The following is a 16,837-nucleotide window of genomic DNA, read 5'->3' on the forward strand; positions in this document are numbered from 1 at the left end:
ATTTAGAGCTGGAAAAATAAATTTTTAAGGTTCTTTAATGGATTTTTTTAAAATGAGAAATATACAAATGAAAAACGTATTGCTTCTTAGGATGAATGTGTAGAGCCTTTAAGAAGAACTCATTACTTAAAGGCAAATAAATGTATCTTTTATCATGTAACTCAGCTTGGAATAATGATTTTGAGTTAGTTGTTCTGAAGTAGGATTTCTTTATATGAAGCCTTAATAAGCTGGAAAGATGTGGTTTCGTGCAAGTGACTCACAAGGCTTCCTTTGAAATAGAAGAAAAAAACCACATTGCAATACAGAATAGCATCAAGGGACACCTTTCTTGCTTTACAGAATATTTTATTCAAGATGAATGGTAGCAACTCAGCAGAATATATGCAACTTGGCTTCTTGATAGGATTATTTAATGATCCCCTTTTTCTTAGGACAACAACCTCTCTTCACCTGGGAAAGGATCCTAGAGAGTGAGCCACTTGTGTTCTCTATCATAGAGGCACCCTTTGTGCCAACTGAAATATTTCTGTCCATGACTTCTTCTCAGCCACTTCCTTCACCCCACACTCTAGCTAGATCTTTCAACAGTAACCACATCTGAAAAAATAAGCTTCTTTTAAAGGGATTTTTTTTCTTTCTTCTTTTTTAGTCTTTGTACATGGCAAATTTAAAAACACAATGACCCATTAAAAATCACAATTAAACAGCTTCAGGCAGTATTTCATTTTAAAGTTTTTTTATGACCTACTGCTCGAAAAAGTTGAAAAGTAAGCATGAAAAGAGACTGAAGGTTAAAGAATGACAACGCTTAACATTCTGCTATGAAAAATACTTTAATCCTAGAGACAGCATTCGTCTATAGTTTGGAGGCCAATGTGAGGTCCTCTGTACCTGTTGAGCTCTGGGGTCAAATTATGCAAAGAAGGTGAGAGCATCATTTAGGAAGGCTTATGGTGGGTGAAAGAAAGGATCATGGGGTGTGAGACTGCATAGGGTCCAGCGGTGTACTGCTGTTACTGATTAAACTGGCAAATAATGAGCTCAAAAAGTTTTGAGCAGCTGTTAGTGTCAGGGATCAGATCAGTCTTTGGCAGGAAGGAGTGAAGGTAACAGAGTTTAAAGCACTCTGGAACAGACCAGAGCCCCAAAGGATTACACTCCAAATATTCTTGAACTGCAATCTATTTTGTTTTAGTTTTGGTTACCAGACAATCCATAAATTAGATTTGATTTCAAAACCATGTTAATTATTCATAGATGCTCGCTGAATAGTTTTTCTTAATCTTCTTGCTTCAATTTCATGTCTCTTGTTTGTGTTGCAGTTTTGGCCACAAAAACAATAATTAAACACAAGTGCAAAAGGACATTTGTAGGATGTGAAAACAGACCTCCAACCTCAGATTGCTTATTGGGGAACTAATCAGTTAAATACAACAGAGGCATTTGCCCAATGATCATCAACATAAATAACATGATAGACTACAGAGCTGTGAGGCAATAAAGCATCTAGAAGTAAAACACCATTCCGAACTATGTCTCTGCTTTTCTTTAAATCGCTTCCAAATGTTTCAGTTACTTTATTATGCACGTATATGCAGATCACTTTTATAAAAAGCATCACTTAAATGTCTCTGCCTGGCCAGTCAGTACCTTTCTAATTTATCTGTTATGTGCTGTAATCTCTGCTCCAGAGTTTTTATTGAAAATAATGCATGAGATGAGTGGAAGGAAAAGTAGTCATTAGGTGTGAACATTATTTCTGAGAAAGCGCTCCAAGGTTTCAGATGCACTGCTGAAATCCTAGTGATTCCTACCTAATTTGGATTTCTCTGTAGGACAGCAGGAGGAAGGTGTTAGGAGGTCATAATTGTGGGATTCATGATTCTAATTATAAGCGGCTTAGGATGGATTTAAGAAAAGAAATGAGAAAGAAAATGAAGACACCAAAAGTTAGTAGTTATTCTAACTGCAGATAGAAGCAGTAGGCTTCTTCAAAAGATGTCATTCTGTTAACAATTGCTGGCATTTTTAAAGGCCTAAAATAATTATTTTATGCCCTAGAATTTTAAATTGATATCCAGTCATTTATTGATTAAAGGAAAAACAAAACCACAACTAATATTTGTTTGTGTTTACCGGATGTGATATATAAGAATATAAACAGACCGTCACAGCTGTTTTTATTCTTCTAGAATCAAACCACAAGTAATTGCAGTTGCCTGGCCTATTGCATATCACAAGGCATAAATTTCTCATTCTTAGATGGAAAAATGTGGTATAAAATTTTTCTTAATAGAAGAAAAAATCTAATATTTGATGTGTTTCTTTCTGCATTTGTAATCTGTAAACCTTTCTTGTGATCTACAATACCTTTCACTAATATATTCACTTTTCTATTACTGAATAATTTACTATTATTTCCAGAAAATTCTATGGGGACTTTGATTGTATGTATTAATTGTAAATAGTTTACTGTTGTTGAATATTTGATGAACACTGAAATTATATGTAAAAATGCTTGATGTTTTTTTTAGCTTTATTTTTACATTACAATCATTTTGAAAACCAGGTTTCTAGTAGAAATGCATCTGTGAATTCAGTTTTTATTTCCATGAGAATTATTCTGTAGTTAAATCTCACATATTTTTTCCTGAATATTTTTGGCATAGAAATGAATTCTAAATTGTTCTCAGAGCATAACATCTCCGTCAACACACATTAGAGTGAAAGAGTTTTATTCTTTATTCAAGTGCTTGTAAAACTTGCTACAAGAGAGATCTTTTGCCACCCTAGGGTGGTAGAATGTGTTTTGATGTGCATGTTGATAAAAAGAATTAATATGATATAGCTATATTAACTGTTTTAAGCAACAGACACTAAGCTCTCACAAAAATATTCTTTTGCTGATTTAACTGCATTACACAGGCTTTTGCTGTATAGCAGTATGAATGAGCAAACATATTTGGTTGTTTGGTTGTTTTTTTCTATGATCTGATTTTCTGTAAAATCACTAGCTTTAAACTGAAACAACCTACCGGAGTGTCAAAGATGGTTTTAGTTTCTATGATTTCTATGCTTCCACAGCAAGAATGGAACTGAAAACTCATCAGTGAAGTTAACATTGATAAATAAGTAGTCGCCAGAAAAAAATATTTGTCCAAGTCATGACTGAACAGCAATGTAGTGCAGAACTATTTTGGTTAAAGAGCCATTAGTCAGAGATGCGTTATTTTCAACCTTTACAGTCTTAAAATAACAGAACAAAACAGAACAGAATCGAATCGAATCAAATCAAATCGAATCGAGTCTGATGACGTCTTAAAAGAGAGCCCACAAGTAAATTGTTGAGGTTACTGTGATAATTACTCAGTGATGTTCTACGTATTTTACTGTTCAGACTATCTTTCTTAATCCATGACCTTTTCTGATCTTCCTTCTCCTGCCCTCCTTTTAATTCTGACCCATAAGCTCTCAGTAAGCTCCTCATCCAACCCCAGGCAAGGTTCCACGCATTCGAGCTGTTTTTTGACATACCCAAGAACAAACAAATTCCAGTGAAAATCATACATTTTTCAGCCATGATTGGTCAAATTGTAAATATACCCCTGGAGAGAATCAGTTGAGATCATATCTCTGAATGTTCCCCTCTGAAGAGCTTCTGAAACTATTTTCTATAAAATATTAGGCCTTGACAATCTGAAGAGATTATGGATATCTCATCTGCACCTTTTTTTCTGAGTCAGGCTTAGTGGTAAAGATAATGTTCCCAAACTTTGAGAGTTAGGTGGTTTAAGAACTGCTTTTTGTGAGAAGACATAAAACTGAGTTAGCTAGAGAACACGGAGGACAATATGAAATCATGGAAAAGTTATTTATTTATTTATTTATTGCTAATCTGTTGCAGCTCTGTATCAAATAATCAAATCATACAAAAGAGAAAAAAAGCATTGAAACGAAAACTTCACTTGTATTTTTCTCATGTTTTCTTCAACCATCTCTTTTATTTCTTAGCTTCATCTAGTTATTTTCAACATATTTATTTTAAGGTCTATTGGCTAGTTTTGTAGGATTTTAATAAGTGTTAGGCTGTTGTAGATAAAAGGATTTTTACTTCAGTGAAATACAGATGTGGGTGGAAGTATTTCTGATGTATTACCCATTACTGACGGAAGTTAAGGACATTGCAAAATATTTTATTTAATCTGAGATGTGCCTTCTAAGGTACAGCATGTCAAATAAAAAGCCATCTTGCAATCTGTTTGTCACTTTGCTGAGAGGTATACCAGTCCTCACAAAATGCTGACTTCTACTAATGTGATAGTACTGTGTGTACTATACCTGAACTACAGTTACCTAAATTTTTATGTCAAAAATAACATACAGGTAATGCAAATTATTATTATATTTCTTGTGCTTCTACTCTATATATGTATGTTTGGAAAACAAATAGTCAAACAGAGTTACATGCATAATTTCTTTTCAGTAACTATGAAACTACATGCTCTAAAATGAAATAAGGCTGCCAAGATGAAACATATGGTAGACAGAAATTATATAAGCAAAAGCTATATTTATACATAGATGTGGGTTAAAAATGATTTATAGTTTTTAGCAAGCTAGATATAGAACTGCATGCATGGTCAGATTACGTCTATTAATTCACGACACATGCACAAAACCTCATGGGGAATAAGAGACGACAAGCTGGTCTTGTAGCAAAGATCAGAACTGAGCCAATCGTTTGTAGTCTATTTTTTAACAATTCTCTAGAGTGACAAATTGCAATACAGAAATTTCAAGTCTCCCTTCTCATTTTCCTCAAAATTTCTTCCAATCGAAAAAAGAAATAATTCCAGGCACTAACCTCACTTATCTTCATAGGCCTGGCATTTGTAAGAAAGGCAATATCTGGTGCTGCTCTTGTAGCTGATATGGCTTTGGTTTGTTTGCTGGAGCTCAGACTGGAGGGACATGGGGAATCAGGACCCAATAAAGAGGGTAGGAATCATTCAGGATATGCAGCCAAATCAAATGCATAAAGGTCATACTCATTTATTATTTAGCTTATCACTAGGAAACTCATATGAGAAAAGCTTCTCAGCATTTGTAAACACTACAGTACCTTTATTAGATTGATCCTAAGGGAGCAATGCAGTGGAACTGATGTGTAGGAAATACGTACATAACTAGAAATACAGGTGTTAATAAAATTATGCACTGATATGGGGGTGAATGAAGTAAAAACACATTACTGACTTCACTGGCCATGAATGTACGTCTACAAGATTATTCCATAGAAACACTAGAATAAATCATTAAGGCATAAGAACAGGAATTATTTCCTGGAGGGAGAGGTAGTTAAGTCTGCAGAAAGCTCATTAAAAATGTGGTTGCTTTAATAAAATAAGAGAGAGAGGGGGAGAAATAGGGAGAAAACACTGGCATAGCTTTAAAGACTAGAAATACCAAAGAGGATTTAGTTAAAAAAATATGTATGTGTCTTGGACAAACTGTCTATTACATTGGTGTAAATATGGAGTCACCACAAGGAAATTCGTATTAGGATAGACAAGTATTGCATTATAAGAGACTAAAAGCACAGATTATATTTTATAGTCATTCAAAAATGAAACAAAAATAAATCTCGAGAAGGAAAGTGCCACATGTGACTGGATCCAACATATTTGACTGAGATACACAGATATGAAAAAAGAATGAGAAGAGTCAAACAGCAATGATGGGGCACAATCTATCAGTGCAGGGATGTTCATATGGATTTCCTGAAATTAGTTCTGAAACAGTCACAAACTCTGTGCTACAGTTAAGCAGCTACCCAAGGTGCATCTGTTCTTCTCAGGTACACCTGCATTTCTAAAATTCTAAAATTTTTAAAGAGTCTTCTGGACTGTGAAGTTTGGATGTCAGAATGGTGAAAGTCCATTTTTATGGACATAGTCCAAGATTCATTTCAGAGCAGCAATAATTTATTGTAAATCATAAAAAGTTAGGTCTCCTAGCCTTAGCATAATGATTTGCTGTGACAGCGCTCCACAGAGTTGTGTGTAGACTAAGTCTGCACCACCCAAAGGCATTTTATATTCTTGATACTACGAAGTTATTGCTTGAGGTAAATAAATCTTGTGTGAAATGGTCTGGCCTTCCATACGGACTGCAATGAAATCACAACGTATCACCACTGTTCTTTCCTTTCGCACATTTTAAAGAACTAATTTGCAATGCGAATTGGCGTTGTTCTAATAGAAATCTACCAGGGTTGTTAGAGCAAGCAGCTTGTACTGGGAAATGCCTCCAAGTGGGAGCTTACCAACTAAAAGTTTGCTAGATTCCAGCAAAGCAGAAAGATCAGCCACAGGAAAATCTCATTGGAGCTGTTCTAGTGTTTGCAAATTGACTTCTAGACAGATAAATGCCTTGACACAACAAGGAACTAAATTTGTATAAGCCTTACAAAAAATGAAATGACTAACCTGATGTTTTGTTGTTTTGGATTTTTTGGGGATGGGATGGGTGGTTTTTCAAATTAATTAATTTATTTATTATATCTTTGTTTCTAGTTTAAACTTTCAATAATGGCCTTACTTGTCTAAAAGAAGTTGCTACAAACATTTGTAGCCCCTGAAGCCCTGATTCTGTGAAAGTTTGTGGCAGAAACTCATCAAATGCTATTCTATCTCTTTCACTCGCATTCTGATTTCTATTTTCTAATGATTGCACAAGGTTTCTATCCTCAGGAGACATTATTACAAGTTTGAAGATAACAGGACATGATGACTTGAATATGGGAGATTTTTGTTTGCTTTTGGAAATATCTCCATTGCTTTTTAGAACTCTTTGTCTTAAATGCATCTTGGTTTATAAACATTTATTTTTAATTCTGTGATACCCAACGCAAAGTACAATTAATAAAATTCTCTTTTTATGATTATTTAGAAGGAGAATTTGGAAAGTGCTTTAGGAATATTGTCAATGGGTTTGTAAAACATTGAAATTATATCAGATTCCAAGGATATCTAAATGTGTCAATTGTTCCTTGAAGGTACTACCACATGGATTATTACGCGTTTTGAGGACATATGGAACAACTAAATTAACATGAATACTAAATCTTTACTATTATTTCCTCCTTATTTCTCATTTCCTGTTATTTGTGCGTCGCCTATTGAGAGAACATACACACCTTGCAGAAAATCTAACAGAAGAACAGATTCTGAAACTTGAGAACAATCACAGTTTCATGCCAGGTTTAGTTAGGGAATTATATCTTCCATCATTAACCTTAAAGGAATTCTTAAAATTTATATATAAGAAAGAAGTTTAAGAATATCTGTCAATCTTTTATAAAATTTATCTTTTTTTGATTAAAATTGTAGAGCTTGCTTTCCCAGCTCATATTTATTAGTTTTCTCAATTAATGGTTTGTGCTCTGTTATCTGAGCTTTTAATTCCTACCAACAATGACAAACTGCATTTTGGATAAAACCTTAATCTTAATAACTTGCATTTTCTTTAATAAAAATAGTTGTTTTGTGATAATTTTGTCCAAAGTAAATAGTAGTTCTGTCTTGCATAGCGATTTCACATTTTTCTGTGTTGTTTTTGTTGCATTGGTCTTCATCTTTTAACTTTTCAAATTTTAAACTTTCTTATTTAATAATTTCCATTAATTCTAATGATACTTTTTTTTTTTTTTCTGGAATGGTGATAGTTAGCACATACTTATGTATTTATGCCAATGTGCCTGTGACATCTAATTGACAAAATTTTACATTAATTTAACTGGTCTTTCCAGAGTGTTTTGATTTCACAACATATTAAATCATTCTAGCACAAAAAGCAAATTGCACTCCTTTTTTTCCTTTTTAATTTTCTTTTTTTCTTGTTTTGCTGTGTTTCAGGCTTGAACAAGGCTTCAAATAGGGCTCTTTACATTAGTGATGGGAGATAGAACAAGAGGAAATGGGCATAAGCTTAGTCAGGGGAGATTCAGGTTGGATGTTAGGAAGTATTTCTTCTCTGAAAGGGTTGTCAGCCATTGGAATAAGCTGCCCAGGGAAGTGGTTGAGTCCCCATCCCTGGATGTGTTTAAGAATAGGGTGGATGAGCTACTTGAGGATATGGTTTAATGGGGATTAGGGATGGTTGGACTCGATGATCTCTAAGGTCTTTTCCAACCTAGAAATCTATGAAATCTATGAAATCTATGAAATATTTGCTTTCTAACACAGCAAGTCAATTCATTGTTTCTTATGTTCTCTCAGTGGTCTCCCTGTATATGACATAAACAATGGTTCTCTACAGGTGCAGTAAATGCCTCTGGGAAGTTTATGTAATACTAAACTGCATAATTTAAACACAGGCATTGAAGGTTTTTTGTAAGAAAAATAAAAAAATAAATTGTCAAATAATTCATTGCTATGGCCTGAGTATCCGAAGTACAGTCAGTTCACGATGCTGTTGCCACTTCCAGCACTGGTTCCCTGTATATTCTTCAGTTAACTGCTTGACTTTTTAATGGCTTATTTCCCTGTCAGTGAGAAAGAAGGATGTTACTTGTAAATATAGGTGGGAAGATATATCTCTAAATGTTAATCAAATGAAAGGAATTACACTATTTCATTATCAGTTGATTGAGCTCTCAATGCTGAGTAGCAGTGTCAGCGGTGTTATTCAAAGTATTTTAGAATAACAGCCTGCAATAATATCTCTTAGAGAAGTATTAGTCATATGCAAGCACTATCACTGCATTTTGCTTTTACTTGATATTTCATTAAAAATGAACCAAAGTCTTTTGGGGGCTGCTTTGTCTGTTCATGTGTTGAGTAAAATAGAATATCACTTGTTTAAACAAACCTTTAAGTCAGATTCTCAGGAAGTTGCTTTTAGAAAATGCATGCAGATTAGTCAGGAACACCAAAATAGAAAAATATGGTGGTGTGGTTTAGCCCAGCCAGCATCTAAGCTATCACCCAGTCCCTCATTCACTCCTCCCCCTCAGTGAAGTGGAGAGGAGAAAAATATAACCAAAGGACTGAGGGTTGAGATAAGAACAGGGAGGGATCACTCACTGACCGTGGCCCCGGGCAAAACAGACTCAGTTTGGGGACAAATCAATTTAATTCATTAGCAGTTTATTCAGAGAGGACAATGAGAAACAAGGCCAGATCTTGAAAACGCCTCCCTCCCACCTCTCCTTTCTTCCCAGCTCTACCTCCTTCCCCACAGTGGCACAGGAGGAATGGGGAATGATGAGGGGATTGCTGGTGCGATGACACATTGTTTCTGCCGCTCCTTTCTTAAAGGAGGAAGACTCCTTACACTCTTTCCCCTGCTCCAATGGATCCCCTCCTCACATGACATAGTCCACACACTTCTCCAATGTGAGTCCTTCCTGCAGAATGCCATCCTTACCCATCAGATTGCTCCAGCATAGGCTTTTCCCAGAGTAACGGCTTTTTAGAGTGCAGCCACCAGCTCCAGTGTGGGATCCTCCACAGACTTCAGATGGATCTCTGCTTTCTTGTCAGTCTCCAGTAGCTTGGGGAGTCCTTCCCATGGAGACAGCTGACAACCTCCCTTAGGCACAAGCACCCCTGTTCCAGTGCAAGGTTCTCTCCCACGGGCTGGGGATGGATCTCTTCTCCACTGTTAATCTCCATGGGTTGCAGGGGGACCCTGCCATCTCACCACAGGCTGCGGGAGAATCTCAACTCTGGTACACCTCCTCCCATTCCATCTTCACTAACGTTGGTGTCTGTGTAGCTGTTTCTCTCAGATCTCAGTCCTCTCTCTGCTGTGCCAGGCCCAACTGGCCCAACGAACCTCTGTGATTCTGGCAGGACAAACTCCACCCAGCAGACATCCTGAAAGCTCTCCAAGCTGCACCACCACAGACATCTCCAGTCAAGTGATGGCAGCCCAGCATGGGCAGCTGCTCACCTGGGAGGCCAGGGGGCCCAGCCCCCCGCCTCTCCCCTCTCTTCAGTGCAGGTCCAGCCCAGTTCAGGTTCCTTTGTCCCCTTCTTAAATAGGACATCTGCAAAGGCAGTGATTGACTCAGCCCTGGCCAGAGTGGAGGTGGGGTTGGACCTGGCCAGAGGCTGGTCCAACTGGTTTGGAGCTGGGGGAGCTTTTTGCAGCTTCTTACAGGGGTTGTTGCTGCAGCCTCTCCCCTGCTACCAAAACCTATCACATAAACCCAGCATATATTGATACCAGAAGTATAAGTATAGCTTACATATACTGGAATCTTCAAGCTTTCACACTATGTTCATCTTGAATGATGTGGATGAGACAGCTGAAAGGCAGTAATACTGCTTCCACTTCCAGATTATCTGTTTAAATCTAGTCCAGATCACTACTGATCAAAACTCACCATGCTTAGTGTTCAGGATCTTCAAGATGACTTAGTCCTAGCAAATTGAAAAAATAGTTATTCACAAAATCAAAATTGAACTTTGAATAAGGGGAGCCTCAACGAAAAGGTGAAGTCTGGGCTTATTAAACTTAGTGAAGCTCATTGAAATATACTGTTCAACATTAGGAAAAGAAACATCCGGACTATTAAGAAAGATCTCAGGGATTTGGGAAGAATGTTGAAGGGATCGGGGACCCAAGTAATATTCTCTTCTATCATACCAACTCTGGGACATGACACGGGATGGAAAACAAAGATCGAGGTTTTAAATAATTGACTACAAAAGTGGTGTGAGGAAAACAACCTAGGCTTCTTTAACCACGGGCTGACCTTAATGCCAGATCTTCTATCTAGGGATGGGGCGGGTTTGTCTCCACGGGGGAAAAGGCTGCTTGCTACAGAACTAGCTGGGATTATCAACAGGGCTTTAAACTAGATGCGAAGGGGGTGGGGGGTATTGTCAGACTTAGAGGATTAACAGCCGAGGACGGCCCTCCATTGTCTGATGAAAGGAGTGTAGGCAGGTGCCTTCGGCCTGCTGCCTCAGTGATAGTAGGGGGTGATATGTGTAGTCAGGAGCAACACACAAGTTGCCTAGAGGTAAAAGAGAATCTCAAAAATAACAGCTCAGGTAATAAAACTTCCCCCCCTAGGGGTGCAGTGGGGTCGAAAGCCCAACTTACGTGCTTCTATACGAACGCACGCAGTATGGGCAATAAACAAGAGGAACTGGAAGCTCTTGTTATCCGGGGAAACTATGACATAGTTGCCATCACTGAAACATGGTGGGATGACTCGTATAACTGGAGTACTACTATGGATGGCTACAAGCTCTTCAGGAGGGATAGGAGAGGTAGAAGGGGTGGTGGGGTTGCCCTGTATGTAAGGGAAGATCTAAACTGTTTAGAGTTAAATGTTGGGGATGACCTAGTAGAATGTCTGTGGGTGAAAATCAAAGGGGGGCCTATGAAGGCGGATATTGTAGTGGGAATCTGCTACAGGCCACCCTATCAGGACAGTGAGACAGATGAGCTATTCTTTAAACAACTGGGGGAAGTCTCGCGCTCACTAGCCCTTGTCCTTATGGGTGACTTTAACCTACCTGATGTCTGTTGGAAGTATAACATGGCAGTCAGGAAACAGTCTAGGCGGTTCCTGCAGAGTGTGGAGGACAACTTCCTATCACAACTGGTCAGTGAACCGACTAGAGAAGGTGCTCCCCTAGACCTGCTGTTTGTGAACAGAGAGGGTCTTGTGGGAGATGTGAAGGTTGGAGGACACCTGGGGCATAGTGACCACGAGATAATAGAATTCTCAATTCTAGGGGAAGTTAGGAGGGGGAACACTAAAACGGACAAGCTGGACTTTGGGAGAGCTGACTTTGGGCTGTTTAGAAGTCTGGTTAACAAATTCCAATGGGAGACAGCTCTCAAGGGTAAGGGGGCGCAGGAGGGATGGTTACTATTCAAAAAGGAAATTCTGGAGGCACAGGAGCGAGCTGTCCCTGTGTGCCGGAAGTCGAGCCGCCGGGGTAGAAAACCAGCTTGGATGACAAAGGAGATTTGGGAACATCTCAAAAGAAAAAGGGATGTCTATAAGTCTTGGAAGAATGGGCAGGCATCCAGGAATCAATACAGGGAGGAAGTTAGGGCATGTAGGGAGATAATCAGGGGGGCAAAAGCCCAATTGGAACTTAGACTAGCCTGCTCCGTAAGGGACAACAAAAAATCTTTCTATAAATACATTAATAACAAAAGGAGGGCTAAAGATCACCTCCAGCCCCTACTGGACTCAGGGGGTACGTTAGTCACTAGGGATGAGGACAAGGCTGAGGTCCTTAATGCCTTCTTTGCCTCAGTCTTTAATAATAAGGTCAGCAGTTCCCAGGTGAGCTGGCCTTCGGTGTCTGAGTGCAGGGAGGGAGAGCAAATCAAAGCTCCTGTGATCCAAGAGGAACGGGTCAAGGATCTGCTCCTTCGGCTGGATGCCCACAAGTCTATGGGGCCTGATGGTATCCACCCGAGAGTCCTGAGAGAGCTGGCGGATGTCATTGCCAAACCCCTGTCCATTATCTTTGGGCAGTCTTGGCTCACTGGGGAAGTTCCGATGGACTGGAGGCTGGCGGATGTTACCCCCATTTACAAAAAAGGGCGGAAGAAGGATCCGGGGAACTACAGGCCTGTCAGTTTGACCTCGGTGACGGGCAAAGTCATGGAACAGGTTATCTTGAGTGCTATTAATGAGCACATACAGGTTAACCTGGTGATCAGGCCCAGTCAACATGGGTTTATGAAAGGCAGGTCTTGCCAATCAAACCTGATCACCTTCTGTGACAGGGTGACCCGCCTGGTTGACGAGGGAAGGGCTGTGGATGTAGTTTTCCTAGACCTCAGTAAAGCCTTTGATACAGTTTCTCATAGTGTTCTGGTGGAGAAACTGATAACTGCTGGCCTGGATAGGCACACCCTCCTTTGGGTTAAAAACTGGATGGATGGCCGGGCCCAAAGAGTGGTGGTAAATGGGGCTAAATCCGGCTGGAGGCCGGTCACCAGTGGGGTTCCCCAGGGCTCAGTGCTGGGTCCAGTTCTGTTTAACATCTTTATCAATGACCTGGATGAGGGGATTGAATGTACCCTCAGTAAATTTGCGGACGACACCAAGCTGGGAGGCTGTGTCGATCTGCTCGAGGGTAGGGAGGCCCTTCAGAGGGATTTGAACAGGCTGGATCGTTGGGCTGAGGCCAATGGCATGAGCTTTAATAAGGCCAAGTGCAGAGTCCTTCACTTGGGGTATAAAAACCCCAAGCATCGCTATAGGCTCGGGGAAGAGTGGCTGGAGAGCTGCCTGGCGGAGAAGGACCTGGGGGTCTTGGTTGACTACTGGCTTGATATGAGCCAGCAGTGTGCCCAGGTGGCCAAAAAGGCCAATGGGATACTGGCGTGTATCAAGAATAGTGTGACCAGCAGGAGCAGGGAAGTGATCCTGCCCCTGTACTCGGCACTGGTGAGGCCGCACCTGGAATATTGTGTCCAGTTTTGGGCCCCTCGCTTTAAGAGAGATATTGAGCTCCTGGAGCAAGTCCAAAGAAGGGCGACTAAACTGGTCAAGGGGCTGGAAAATAAAACTTATGAGGAGCGGCTGAGGGAGTTGGGGCTGTTTAGCCTGGAGAAGAGGAGGCTGAGGGGAGACCTGATTACGGCCTATAAATACTTGAGAAAAGATGGTGGGGAGGTGGGGGAGGGGCTCTTTACATTAGTGATGGGTGATAGAACAAGGGGAAACGGGCATAAGCTTAGTCAGGGGAGGTACAGGTTGGATGTTAGGAAGTATTTCTTCTCTGAAAGGGTTGTCAGCCACTGGAATAGGCTGCCCAGGGAGGTGGTTGAGTCCCCATCCCTGGATGTGTTTAAGAATAGGGTGGATGATCTACTTAGCGATATGGTTTAATGGGGATTAGGGATGGTTGGACTGGATGATCTCTAAGGTCTTTTCCAACCTAGAAATCTATGAAATCTATTAGTCTCTTTTTCTTTTTTTTAACTTCTTTAAGCAACATAAAAGACACATTAGTCTTTCTGATACTCGGCCTATTTCAATATTCCAATTCTCTTATCCTAGTGATAGAGTGGCAGGATAAAGTATAGAATTTTGTATTTCTGCTCTCCATGTGCTTTTCCTCACTAAAATGTAGTAATTGTTTCTTATAAACACCTTCTCGATATCAATGTCCAATATCAAAATCACCCATGAAAATACAAATATCGCTTAAGACTCAGAGAGGGCTATATTGTCTTCAGCACTCATTAACATACTAGTTATTATGAGAATTATGCACATATGAAAGAAAAGAAGGCCAGAAGGCATTTTGTTCCTTATCCACAGAGGTTATCTATGCTGTTACACATGGGACAGATAAGGAGTTGAATTGATTAGAAGATACAATAATTTTTTTAAATTATATAATTTAAGTAAAATAATATTTTTATTTTGTACATTTGTACAAGATACCACTGAACTCCTGTGTAAGTGACAGTTGTATATGAATAGCTCTACACCTCTTCGAAAATCTCTTTGAAACTCAAAACCTCTCTGAAACTGTGTGGTGGATCTCAGATCTAAAATTCTACCTTTCTTGCATGACTAGAAATCTGTACATCAAAGGTGAGAGGAACTGTTATCCTCATTTTATATTGCTGCTAAAAAGGATCAGAAATGACTGTGAAAGCAGAATCATAAGAGAACTGTCAATGACACCATAGGTTGAAAAAGACAAGGCTACAAGAAAATTAATTTACTATTTTAGCTTAGATAGCTTCATGTCATAATTGTCATGAATTTCTTTAATAACAGATGTCAGACAAAAGATATTAAAGTTATACACAAAGAACTGTTCACTGTTCAGAAGTGCAATTTGCAGAGTCTCTTAACTCCATCAAAGCAAAATCAATTTCCACAGGAGCAAAAGTACTTCTCAATGAAGGTCAAACTTCAACTTTCTGTTGCTAATTGTTTTGGCACTAGAGCTATTTAAAAACCTAAACAGAAAGAAAGCAAAATCCAACAACATGTAATAGCAGGGTTTCTTCTTTTATAACTGAAAAAGAACTGTAGGCAAGAAATATAGAAACTGAGCTTGTTGTCAGTAAACACTAAGTCCAGAAAAAAATAGTGGTTTAGACCCCTGAGCCTATCATCGGTGGTCCGTGAATGCAACTTGAAAAATATGTAAGAGTCTGTATTTAAACAATGTGACAATACTAAGTATATTTTATTGATTTTGTTGAAATACGCTAAATACTTTTTCCTAACCGAAGAGGTGGTGGCTTTCCAAAAGGCTACTGATATAGGTAATATAACTGAAGTTCTAATCAAAAATAACCAAACCCCATGCATGTTTACTTCCACGTGTGAAATATCTTTGTTCTACACACACCTTTATTTTTGTTAGCATGGACAGAAATCAGTATGATCATGTTAAAGAGCCACTAAACTGAAAAACAATTGCTAATGTGTACAGATGTACCACATCATATCAACAAAGGCAAGTGCAAGTTCCTGCACCTGGATCAGAACAATCCCAATATCAATACAAATTGGGGCATGAATTGATTGAGAACAGCCCTGTGGAGAAGAACTTGGGGATACTGGTGGCTGAAAAATGAGACATGAGCTGACAGTGTGCCCAGAAAGCCACCCATATCCTGGGCTGCACCAAAAGAGGTGTGGTCAGCAGATTGAGGGACTCAATTCTGCCCTTCTGCTCCGCTCTGATAAGACTCCACCTGCAGTACTGCATTCAGCTCTGGGACCCCCTGCACAAGAAAGACATGGACCTCTTGGAGCAGGTCCAGAGGAGGGCCACAAAAATGATAAGAGAGCTGGAACATATCTTTTATGAAAAAAAGGCTGTGAGTGTTGGGGTTGTTCAGCCTGGAGAAGAGAAGGCTCCTGGGAGACCCTATTGCAGTCTTTCAGTATGTAAAGGAGGCTTATAAGACAGACAAAGGTTTTACCAAGGCATGTAATGACAGAACAAGGGGCAATGGCTTTAAACTAAAAGACGGTAGATTTAGATTGGATATAAGGAAGAATTTTTTTATGATAAGGGTGGTGAGATACTGGAAGAGGTTACCCAGAGAAGTTGTGGATGCCCCATCATTGGAAGTGTTCAAAGTCAGACTGGACAAAGCTTTGAGCAACCTGATCTAGTGAAAGATGTCCCTGCCCATGGCAAGGGGACCAAACTAGATGATCTTTAAAGGCCCTTTCCAACCCAAACCATTCTATGATTCTATGACACCATACTTTTCAAGGCTTTTTTCCAAGCTTTTCAAATTATCTGTCTGGATTTGTGTATGCTGATTTTGGACAAGGTGTAATGAGACTCAAGCATTTACCACCAGCTAGTGGCTGCTGATCGTGCTCCTATGAGCATTCTCTCAACTTCTTTGTCAAATGGTGTTCATCTAAACCTGGATACTTTGACTGCCATTTTGCATTGCTTGGACTCTTGATTTTGAAAGATATCTGTGACAATTAAAAAGATATTACTCAATTTACTTATCCTGCGTGAATCGTTTGACAAATGTAGAAATAATTCCTGAACTTGCATTTACTGTTTTTTAAGAGCATCATGTCTGAGTAGATTGACTTATATCAGTAGATCTCAGTTTGACACAACATTTCTGAATACAGACAGGTAATATGAAAAGATGGTAGAGCTCTTCACTGAAAAATCTGAAGATAAATCTGTGGATATTATGGAAACATTTCAGTTGTCTAATTCTCTCTAAGTTTAAACATTAATAGAACTTTCAGTTCAGTAAAAATGAGTATTTGCTCAACTCACATACAATACTAAATTAAAATGCAAATAGGCTATCCAGACAACAGGGGAGC

The sequence above is a fragment of the Tauraco erythrolophus genome, chromosome 1, assembly GCF_009769465.1.
Source record: "Tauraco erythrolophus isolate bTauEry1 chromosome 1, bTauEry1.pri, whole genome shotgun sequence".
NCBI classification, from domain to species: domain Eukaryota; kingdom Metazoa; phylum Chordata; class Aves; order Musophagiformes; family Musophagidae; genus Tauraco; species Tauraco erythrolophus.